Raw genomic sequence first — 12,703 nt, forward strand, 5'->3', positions numbered from 1 at the left:
GGCCCAAAAATACCTTGTAGGTCATTTTCATTTTTCAGCTCATAAAATTATAAGTAAAAAAGAAAAAAAAAATTTAAAACCCAGATTAAAAGATAAAAAAAAAGTGTTATGTCTAAGAGTCTAATACGTAATAAACTAATAATAATAACTAAGCTATTACAAAATTGAAAGGATAAACAATTACAAAATTACAAACATAAAAGTGTCCAAAGGACATTGTATCAACATTACAAATTATTGAATACAAAATTTGAACAAATAATTAAAAATTGATCATTCTAAAGAGGCTTGTCAGCTATGACTTGTCTGTGAGTCAATGGGTGTGACAGTTGGGGCGGCCCAAGCTTGAGCACATTTTTATGTTGCAGAGGTGCTAGACGTCTCATGTGTTACTACAAAAATTAATATTAAAATTAATAACGATGAAATGGAAATGAATATAAAAAAATTAAAATAATAAAATAAAAAATAATTACCAGGTGGTCCAAATCCAGACTGATCACCACCCTCATCGGTCTCCTTAAAATCTAAAATATCCGGAATATGAATATCCTTTCCTATCGTCCAACTCTATGTGCATATCAATGCCTCTACAATTGTAGGAGACAATGAACTACGGAAAGGATCCAATATACGACCTCCGGTACTAAAGGCTGACTCTGAGGCAACGGTGCTAATAGGGATGACCAAAATACAGCGGGTAATCTCAGAAATGATGGGATATTTCTTTGAGGTATTCTTCCACCATCCTAATATATCGAAATGATCATCATCATCTTGGACCATATCCGCTGACAAATAGTTGTCTAACTCAGAAACAACCTCCGTAGATTGATGGACTAGTGTGGGATTCTGTGCGAGGGTCAAGAGTCCACGGCATTCTGCGCTTCTTTGTAGGAGGCTCGGTCATGGTGTCTGTAGAAGGCGTTGGGGTCGGTGTATGTGTCTTCGATGTAGTACCACCCTTAATTGCCATAAACTCGTCATACAATTTTTTCAGGGTATCTCGGGCCAATTCACCAATAATGTCAGTCCATACCTGATCGTGAACAAGTCCCAACCCATATAACAAGCCTAAAACTTTCAGACGGGGATCAAGAATAACAGCCACATATAAGAAAATATTCATTCTAGTCAAATCTCCCCAATACTTGTCATATTTTAGCATCATGGTCACTGCCATCCCCCTCATCCTTTCATTGGAACCCCTACGCATATCTTCTAATTCTTCTTTTACCCTACATATTTGTTGACAAAACCCATGGGATGTAGGGTACAAAGAACCAGATACATTCAACGTGACATCATAAAATAATCCAAGAAAATCAATGAAAGTAGAAACTACCACCCAATCATCATCATTAGGCTTTCGTGATCCCCCGTGCTCATCAAAGTATTTGACATATTAGATGTCTTCATCACCCAATAATTGAAAGGCTGCCTTATATTCCTGGGCCGCCTCCAACATCAAGAAGGTTGAGTTCCATCTGGTAGGAACATCAGTACAAAGACCCTTCTTCGATGTTATGCTTGCAGCCTTTGCAGCAACCCTGAATTTCTCCAATCTAGAAGGAGAAGACCTCACCCATTTCACAACCATTCTAACTCGTGCAACCGAGTCATCAACATCTTTCAACCCCTCAGTCACAATTAAATTCAAAATATGTGCAGCACATCTAACATGCAAGTATTCACCGCCCAAGAATGTCTTATTTGCATCTTTAAGATAATTCTTTAGATATCCCAATGCGACATCATTAGACGACGCATTATCAACTGACACAGACAAAACCTTTTCCAACCCCCACTCCTTTATTGCGGCCTCCAATGCCTTCCCAATCGTCTCACCCTTATGATCAGTTATTTGACAAAATTTAATAATCTTTTTGTGTAGAACCCAATCAGCATCAACAAAATGCACAGTCAACGACATGTAATTCATATTTTGGATAGAAGTCCAAGTACCGGTAGTGAGGCAAACTACCAAACCCGCGAGTTGGCCCCTCAAAACATCTTTATCACGAAGGTACATCTTCTTAATATCCTTTGCCACAGTGTGACGAGAAGGAAGTACAAATCTGGGTTCCAACTCTTGGACAAATTCTTGGAACCCTTTACCCTCCACAAACTGAAAAGGCAGCTCGTCCATGATAATCATACGAGCTAACTTCCTTCTATACTCATCGGGGTTATACTTCGTATACCCCTTCAATGTTGGCCCCCCGGCCCCACTACTCCCATCCGCCATTTTAAAATCTAGTCTAGATTGGCCCTTCTCTACTAAGGATTTTAAAATTGCACTCTTCTTGCATTGTTCCTCTAGATGGACCTTCAGCTGGGATGTACCATGTTTCCTATAGTGACATCCATACATTTTCCCACAGTGATTACATTTAGTTTGTGGGTTGTTGGGGTCTCCACCCTCTAGTTTGGTAAAGTGTTGCCAAACTATAGATACAGGTTTCTTGCCCTGTGTGGGCTTCGGAGCAGGGCAATGTGTACTCGTTATAGGGGTAGGAGTAGGGTTAGTTTCTGGGGTAGGGGTGTTGGCTGGGGAAGGCGAGTTATCACTGAAATCCGAAGACATTCCTGATTGTCCAACAAAAAAAAAAAAAAAAAAAAAAATTCAAAGTGCAATCCAACACAATCAGCAAAAACTACATACAAAACTATTATTGATGTATTAAGTACTTTTTATATATAATGATGATAATATGAATGGCTACACTATAATAAGTTTTTACACCTCATATAAGCAATTCCAAATAATTTGATTAGGAAGAGTCGAAGAGAGATGCTTCATATTTTTAATAGGCATTATTTTAATAGGCCACTTTAATAGGCATTATTTTCTTCTCTCTTTTCTCTTTTTTACCATTTTTTAAGTTTTGGCAAGCATAGGGGTTAATTTCGTGTCATTTATATATAGGCCAAGGTAATTTAGGTTAATCATGTGTACGTTATATATATCATGTGGAGTCATGAGTATAAAACTTTCCCACAGTACATATGATAATTTTATTCAATCATTTAAAAATACTCATACTTTCTCAATTCGTAATTGGAAATGATATGTACTTAAATGATTGAATAAAAAAAATTATCATAATTTTAATCACCCAAAAATTATCATTGTCTTAATCACCCAATAATATCATTCAATTAAATGATATGTACTTAAATGATTGAATAAAAAAAATTATGAATGAAGGCCATTATTGATTTTATATAATTTTCAAATTGATTTTTTTTTTGAATTTTAATTATCTAATAGTTATAATTTTTTCAAACTTTTAAATAAAACAAAAAAAAAAAAATGATAATATGCTTCATAGTTTTGTTCTCTCATTTTTACTTTTCATATATTTAATTTTTTAAAATTATTTTCTTAATAGTTACTGAAATTAATATTAGTATATTGGTATATTTTTTAATTTTTTAAAATCTTGAAAGATGTTTAAAAAATATTGGTATATTACTATTTTACTTTTATTTACGAACTTTTTCATTAATATTCACAAACCATCTCAATTTAGTATCTAAATCAAAGCTAAGAAGGGAAAGAAACTTGTAAGTTCGAAAATTACCAATTGATATATGCATACATTATTTAAATAATATTTTTTTGAATTAGCGTGTTAACACGCGAACAAATAATTGATGTGAGCCAAAAACTTAATTTCATACTTTCAAGAGCAAAAACCCTAGCCAAGAAAAGAAAGATGCCAAAAACCCTAATAAATCATAGTGTTACATGATGATTATTATCTCAAACAAGTTTCACAACTCCATAAATTTATATATATGTATATAAATAATTTCTTTCTTGATTAATTGGTAGGTCTTTTTCTTATTCTTTACAATTTTTGTATTCAATAATTTTGTAAACAAAATTTGCAAGTTGAAAGTAGGGGTGGGCACTCGGAAATTAATGAGTTTAGGGTTTCGGATTGAGGTTTCAATCCATAAAACCCCTAAATCAATTTAAGGTTTCGGATTGGAACCCTAATTTAACTTAGGGTCCTAATCATGAAACCCCTAAATCAATTTAGGGGTTAGGGTTTCAATGAAATTTACAACAAAAATGGGCAAATCCGAAACATCCAAAATGCTTGAAATCTGAAACAATCACACAATGTCACAAACAACGAATCCACAGCACACAATTCACAAATTCCATCCTCCATCTCCGATTCAACCCCATCCTTCCTCCAATCTTCGATCAAAACTAAAAATATATATATATATAATTTAACGGAGAAAAATTAAGAAAATCAATGACCGGAGGATAAAAGTATACATACCGTGAGTCCGGCGTGCATCCTGCGTGCGTCCGACGTGGGAGAGGGAGGAGGGACGGCGTGCGGCACGGCGACTTAGGGTCGGAGGGGAGGGGAGGGACTCGGGAGAACTGAAGAAGTGTGAAGGACGCCGGGGGGGGGGGGGGGTCAGGGGTATGCAGCAACTTAAATGAAACGGCGCCGTTTTGTCAATGACAAAACGACGCCGTTTCATTTAAGTATAACTTAAACTTATATATATATATAATATATTATATATTATATATACATACGGGGCGGGGCGGGGGAAAAACCGACCGGGGGGGTCCATCCCCGTCCCCCGCCCCCGCTGGGTTACACCATACGGGTCGGGGGGGCCCCGCCTCGGCCCTGATGGTGCGGATGCCCCGCCCCGCCCCGCATCGGGACGGGGCAGTGGGTAACGGGGCCCCGCTGCCCACCCCTAAGTCAAAGTGCCTTTGTTCCGGGTTGTTTAATTACAGATAATGTATTAATTACTTATGAATTGATACATTATCTAAAGCATAAGAGGTCTGGGCGTCAAGGTTATATATCTTTGAAGTTAGATATGAGCAAGGCATACGATAGGGTTGAATGGAGTTTTATTCAAAAGGTGATAGAAGTTATGAGATTTCAGCCGAGCTTTATTTCTTTGGAGATGTATTGTGTTAAAACAGTTTCCTTTTCTGTTTTAGTTAATGGAGTTCCAAAAAGGCCTATTATTCCTACTCGGGGGTTGAGACAAGGGGATCCTTTATCCCCTTATCTTTTCCTCTTTTGTACTGAAGGTCTTTCTTCTTTGCTGAATGCTGCTGGGGTTAGAAAGGATGTTTCTGGGCTGAAAATTTGCAGAAATGCTCCTAATATCAATCATTTGCTTTTTGCGGATGATAGTGTTATTTTTTGTAAGGCGGATGTGGAAGAGAATAAAAGGGTACAAGAGGTGTTAGATGTTTACGAACAAGTTTCTGGGCATAAAATTAATAAGGAAAAAACATCTATGGTTTTTAGCAACAATGTCAGTCACGAGTTACAGCAAGAGATCCATTCTTTGTGGGGTAATGGCGATATCCACCAGTATGAGAAGTATCTTGGATTGCCTCCAATAGTGGGTAGATAAAAAACCAGGGCATTTCAATCTATATAGCAACGGGTTTGGCAAAAATTGCAAAGTTGGAAGGAAAAATTATTGTCTCAAGGGGGAAAGGAGATCTTACTCAAGGATGTAGCACTTTCGATTCCAACTTATTCGATGAGTTGTTTCTTATTGCCTGCTTCTTTTTGTGTTGAATTAGAGGGTCTCATGTCAAATTTTTGGTAGGGGCAAAAAAGATAGGAAAGAAGAATTCATTGGGTTAGTTGGCGCAAGATGTGTGAAGCTAAGTGTAGGGGTGGATTGGGGTTTAAAAATTTAAGATTTTTCAACATGGCTCTTTTGGCTCAACAAGGTTGGCGTTTACTACAGAATAATAATTCGGTGTTACATAAGCTACTCAAAGCTCGGTACTTCTCTACGTCCAGTTTTTTAGAATCCAATTTGGGGCATTGTCCATCATATACATGGATGAGTATTTGGGAGGCGAAGCATTGGCTGAAGGAGGGTTGTATTTGGAGGATTGGGGATGGGCAAAAGGTCAATTTATGGCATGATAAATGGTTGCCAGGTCATCAAAACTTAGCTTCAGAACATGGGGTAGTCGAGACTACAGGGAGGATGTTGTGGCATCGGTTTTTCAGGTGGATAATCTGGGATGGGATATTCAAAAACTAAGAACTCTCTTCAATCCAAGTTTAGTGTGTGAAATCATGAAAATTATGGTATTTTCGAGTGGTAAAGCTGATAAATTGATATGGAATTTTGAAAGAAATGGGATGTTTTCGATTAAAAGCTGCTATAGGCTGATTATGGACCTCTATCGGCTTGAAACTTCTGAATCTTCTAATGTTAGATCTCAGCAGAAGTTGTGGAAAGCTTTATGGAAGATGCCGGTACCAAATAAAATTAAAATTTTTGCTTGGAGAGCTTGTATGGATAGTCTTCCATCTAAAGTTAAATTGATGCAGAAATAGGTTCTTCAGGATGCTTGCTGTAGGTTCTGTTCTTTCCCGGTAGAAGATTTACTGCATGCAGTTTTCACTTGCGATTAGGTGCAAGCTTCTTGGGCTCAGTTTTTCCCAATGTTACATAATCTTAGTCCTAGTAGTGTTGTTGAGTTGGCTATTCAGTTTGTTGCTGGACAAGATTGGTCTAATTTGGCAAGATTTTTCAGTTTTGCATAGGGTTTCTGGTTTAGGAGGAATAAACTTGAATTTGATCACAAGATCCTCTCTCCTTCTCATGTCATTTCCCATTCATTGGGTCTGTTACACAGTTATAAAGCTGTAGTTATTAAATCTCGGATGCAAGCCTGGTCTCATTTTAGTTGGAAAGCTCCTCCTGTAGGTGTGCTAAAACTTAATACTGATGGTGCCATTTTTTTAGATGCTCATAAAGTTGGTATTGGTGCTATATTGCGAGATTCAATTGGGCATGTTCTTATGGCTGTTTCAAAAATTGAGATAGCTTTAGAAGATCCTAAAACCGTGGAGCTCCTGGCTGTTTTCCGAGGTATGCAGATGTGCATTTCAATGGGTATCTCGGCTCTTGAGGTGGAAAGTGATTGCTTGCTCCTTGTTCAAGCTTTGCAACAGGAAGATATGACAAATTCTTTGCTCGGCAATTTGTTTTCAGAAGTGAAACGTTTATGTAACTATTTTTCAAGTAATTCCTTTGTTCATGTGTATAGAGAGGGCAATAGATCTGCTCATCTACTTGCGAGAAATGCTTGGAGAGTAGAGGATATTGATATGTGGTGGGATAGTATTCCAGACTTTCTTTCTCAAGCCTTATGGTTTGATAAATGTTTGTAATCGTTTGATCTCTAATGAAGATGTTAGTTCCTATAAAAAAAAAATTAAATAAAAAGTAGGAAATGGAAAGAGTAGGCCAGATGAATAGAGATGAAGGCAGCAAGTAATGGCGGATGTTGGGCAGCGGCAGTTTTTTTCTTCAAGCGGCGTTGCTGTGTGCTTCTTTCTGAATTTTTTTTTTCCTGTTGTATTGCGTCCCAGTCCTAATACGGAAAAAATAAAACAATCTGCCTTTCATCTTGCGTCCAACGAAAAAGAAAAATATATGGGTTCCGTCTAAAATCAAAACTCCCCCTTATGCTACGTTTCTACCCTGCGTGCCAAAGAAAACTTATTTTTGTTTTAAACCCGTGCATCTCTGACTCTCCAAATGAAAAGCCGAGGTGTGTGAGTTTCCATCCAAATCCAGAAAGGACTCCTCACTTCTTCTTTCCGTGCTGTGTGTGTGAGTTTATTTTTTTGGCTCAAAAATGCTAAATGCAGTCGGTATGTGTAAGCGGGGTGTAGTCGTGTCCTACGTGGATTAATGAATAAGTGAGCATCAAAAGGTGCGTTTCACTCCCTCAACCTTTCATTTCCCCTTCTCCATCTCCTTCACCTTCTCCACTTCGGCTCCACTTTCCTTCTCCCTGCTCCTCAGACGCCATCAGCCGAGCTAGTTACAAGAAGGCAAAGAAGCTTCTAGTCTTCTTCCCTGAGAACGACCATTCCATTAATGGAAAAAACAAGCTTTTCTCCTTTACATCTTCTTCTTTTTCATCGTCGAAATTCGGAATTAAAAGAAGCAGTAGCTCCAATGGGTTTGGGAGCACTCATAGCCGGCCATCATCAATGAACAATGGTTTATCTGGAAAGATCAACAAGAAATAATAGATATACTTTGAAAATGAGTTTGGGAAAAATATGTTAATGATGAAATCTAAGAGATGGAGTTTTTTTTTTTTTTCTTGGTGGAGAAATGCTTCAACGTACCAAGTTCATTTGTTTTGATAGGCAGCTTCCTCAACCATTCTCTTGTTCTATTTTGAGCCAAATCTGCCCAAAAGCCTCGCTTTATGTTGTTGTTAAGAGATTGGGGTAAAAGGAGGAATCGCCCAATGGTCTGGCGATCAAAAAAGAAAAGAAATGCATTTTTCGATCTACTCTCAAGTAGGTCTTCAGTGGATGATTTTCCTTTTTAATTATAAGGAAGAAGGGGAAGATCAATAAAAAGCTGTTTGAGAATTAGTTGTAAGGGATTGCTTTGTTTTGCAAGCTACTGTCATGAAGAAGAAGAAAAAGTCAGCTTTTTTCCTTCCCACTTTTTTTTTTCTTTGCTTTTTAAGTTTAGTTTTGCTTTTTTATTTTTTTATATTTCTTCACTTCCACGTACGCTAGCCGATTACCTCACGTTTGTAGATGCCGATTGTACCTAACAGTTTTGTTTATTGCTACCATTTTCACTTGTGGCTGCTCCCTTCTATGCATGCATTTTCTTCTTATGTGTTTTTCTTTGAACTCTTTCTTTTTCTTTTCTTTAGCATCAATGCATCTTGGCCTATATATAAAAAAATAGAAATCAAGAAAAATAAAAAGGAAAAATAAAATATCAAAGATATATTGTGCATGTGAAAAATATTACCTAATTAAATCACAAGTTATAAAATTAAGCATCAATTATGCTATTAACTAATTTAAATTATAACTAGGATTTATGCCTCTTAATCATTTTGTTTTATCTAAAACCAATAATAATGTAATGACATAATTAAAATATATTAATTCTAAATATATAAAAATATGCAATAATTTAGTTCAATCAGCATATAATCAAAAAAATTTTCTACTTCCAGTCATGAAAGCTCTCGACATGGAGATGCTTGTTAAAACATGGTAAATCAATTTTGATTCGAGAGTTATTATTTTGGTTTGATCCCCTCTGATTAACTTGGCCTTCTCCATCGAAACCAGCATTCTCTTCATCACTAGATGAAGCATCTCGCACTTGATTCTGTTGACTTGGTATGAAACCACGGTCTCTATGTAGATGATCTCGATCCCTCCCATTCTCTTGATGCCCATCGCCACCAACATGAAAGTTGGTAATGCCTCTTTGGATTTCCAGCAACATCACTTCGATCCCCACGAATCGTTGTTGGTTTTGTGACTGGATAGCAGCCCAAAGGGTTGGTAGTCCACGTCCTTCATCGTAGGGGTTACCTTCCTCTCTTGCCATCGAGCAAGGCGCAACCTTGCTCTAATGCCAAATTGGCGTAGCGGAAGACAAATGAAAAACTATGAAGAAGAGTTGTGTATTCCTGGAACGAAACTGATATAAACTTTATTTATAAAACTTCTGAAACTTTGACAATGATAATAACAATCATTCTCTTCCCACCTACAGATTATTTGTAGGAGGAAAATAACAATAAATGAAAGTTTATTCTAACAGAAAAACACAATAAGAGAGTAATAAGCTAATGAAAGAAATAGAACCACAGTAGGAAAGAAAACAAAACAACAATCCATCTTATTTGCAATGAAAAAGGAAAGAAATCGTGAAGAATATTGAGCTGCCCTGGTGTGATCCTAACAGGCTATTCTTGGTCATTCATCGGTGATTTAGCAACTTGCTTGTTAATGTCCTGCATCACAAACTTATGCTCTTTTGATCAATAGCATGCATTATTGGCCTCAATTCTTAGATCCTCATAGTATCAATGTACGACTTCCCGTCGAGTTTGCGTGAGAAATGACCCTTCAAGTAATCTAAAAGTCCTATTCTTTTGAACAATGCCGGTGAGTCTGCATTGACAAGGCTTGGCGCCGGACCAAAATCTCCTTCCAGTTTTGAGCTTAAAAATGTGGCTATCGACAGCCTCTCCTTTTCTGAGTTTACAGTCGCACGATGCTCGATGCTACGGTAGATCCCATTCGTCACAATCTGCCGAACCATTCATGCATGGGAATTAACCAACGACTGAAAACTAGAATCAAACACTTTTTTACTGTAAGAAAGATATGGATACATCACTTGATGAATTTTATTGTAATATTTAATAGACAGTTTTTTATAGATAACAGTCGATATGGGATTGATATATTTTGTCAGTCTCTTTTCGAATGTGTAACGTAAAAGAACTTAAGGGCAATACAAGTCTCCAAGATTTACCTCCAAAATGTCTCCAATGTTGACGGTAAAAGCATTGGGAAGGGGTTTAACAGGGATCCACATTCCATCTTTTCTAATCTGGAGACCTTCCGTTTCATTGAGTTGGAGGAGGATTGTTAGGCCTGTAGCATCAGAGTGAGCGTTTAAGCCAATGGCAAGCTCTGGTTGTGGACAAGGAGGATAGTAGTTCATCCTCATTGTCTGCATCCCTTCTTCAAATATGCACCTCATATCACTATTTTCCATTCTCAGAGCTTTCGCCATTTGATCTAGGATTTTCATGGCAAGATCTTTCAGCTCTGTTGAGTATGCTTCTAAGTTATCTCTGCAATTGGATTCCATAATGATTATGAAAAATATTGGCATTTTAACTTTTGAATAACTATAATTATGGGTCTTACAAAACTCTTTTTAACAATAATTGGTATTTAAATTTTTTATGAAATTCTTTGATAAAATAACATTATCGTTTAAACTCATTCGAAATTTTTTTGACTTTGAAGTGCTTGAATTAAAAATAACGATTTATAAAAATTATGTAAAAGACGGTATATTACTTGAGTTTGTATCATTTCTTTTTTAAAGAAATAAAACTTGTGTAAACTACTTGACTATGTGTCATATTTTTTAGAGGGACTCAGCATACTTAGATACCTTAACACTGTAAATAGAATTTCTATTTTAAAAATCATGCAAGCATGTGAGTGAAAAAAAGAGATGGGACCTGAGTGGGAGGGGAAGGCGAGGGAACAGGTGGGGCTTCCTCAAATAGGTGGGAAGGGTGATAAGGGCGAACATGTCACCCCAGTCCAGCTTTTGGTCTTCCGAAACAACAGAGGTCTGTCCAAATCCCTCCATCTCTCCGTCTCCTTCACCTTGCCAATACTTCTTTTTCTCTTCCATCTCCATATTAAATAGTTGTTGAATGCCAGATTTCACCTTCTCCAATAATGAACTGCTCACCCCATGATTTATCAACTGCAAATACATTTCCACATTAAATTTTCCTCATAAATAAATATCAAAAACAAAATTTCGTATGAAAAAATAAATATAATCGTATAATTTAAGAAATAAAATCATAATATACTTGATGGGCAACGATCACATGAATGAAAATAATTAATTACTTAAAATTAATTAAGTAAAAAAATTAATTTTTTATAAATATTATTTTTTGTGCAGTCTGTTTACAACCAATACGTTTCTCGGATCATTCGATGAAACAATTCAATGATTAAGAAAGATGCTCGAAAACATATATGACTACGGTTTGCTATCTCATTAATGCATCTGGTAATCTCATTCGTGTTTGATACTTTTTTTGACCGAATACTTGTGTTTGGATTCGTTTTTTCTTCAATCTTTTCAAACTTCGAACCCTTGATCAGTCAGTATCGTGTTTGGGGGGGATGTGTTTTCAAAGTCTTTCGTGATCGGGAGTCATTTACTGGTTGAAAATAGTTATAGATCAGATGCTATAATTTCTAGTATTCTACAACTCTGTGCAGTCTGTTTGTGTATGAGAGAGAGAGAGAGAGAGAGAGAGAGAGAGAGAGAGAGAGAGAGAGAGAGAGAGAGAGAGAGAGAGAGAGAGAGAGAGAGAGAGAGAGATCAAACTGACCTGGAAAAAACCCCATTCTTTGCTTGCGAAATGCAATTTCTGCAACTCAGAGTCCATAAAATCTGGGGAAAATAGGAGATGCATGTCGATGACTGGGAGTTGTGGCAAAGATGTGGAGTTGGATATGAAGGGAGGGTCTTGATCGGGCCGCAGATAGCGCGGTGGCACTGCGTTTGGCTTGTCCTTTGCCAGCTCCTGAACACAGGGAACTGGGAGAGAGCTCCCAAACCTCGTTTTCTCAGCTTCCATAGCTCTGAGATGGGAAGTCCAAAGGCAAATACAGAGCTTGAATTCTACCTATTACAAAATGGCCATGGGGGAACCAGTACTGTATTGCTGTCGAAACTTGTTTTATGCTTTGAATATGTGTGTATATGCTCTGTCTGCCTTATTGTATTATTTTCTGCCTAAGACTTTTATTTATTTTTTTTTGGGTTTTTTGGATTCTACCTGGTGCGGGTAACATGTTTGTCACTTTATTCGGAAGGTCCATTAATACTATATCATTTTATTTCAATCAATAATTTAACGGAGAATCTTACCACCACTTTTTGGCCTCACTCATCGATCTGGAATGAGTTGTTGTCTGATGACTCTTAGGAGGTATTTGATCTATTGCCTTCGTGGCGGGCTTTTGTAACTATTTGATCTATTACCAGTACTGTATTGCTGTCGAAACTTGTTTTATGCTTTGACTTTGAATATGTGTGTATGCTC

General features: G+C 37.0%; 1 pseudogene; it reads right to left on the reverse strand.

Annotated features, from left to right (window-relative positions):
• Window positions 1-9,509: 9,509 nt before the first annotated feature.
• Window positions 9,510-12,389, reverse strand: LOC122276262 (annotated as a pseudogene).
• Between the last annotated feature and the right edge of the window lie 314 nt (window positions 12,390-12,703).

The sequence above is a fragment of the Carya illinoinensis genome, chromosome 9 (assembly GCF_018687715.1).
Source record: "Carya illinoinensis cultivar Pawnee chromosome 9, C.illinoinensisPawnee_v1, whole genome shotgun sequence".
Taxonomy (NCBI): Eukaryota; Viridiplantae; Streptophyta; class Magnoliopsida; order Fagales; family Juglandaceae; genus Carya; species Carya illinoinensis.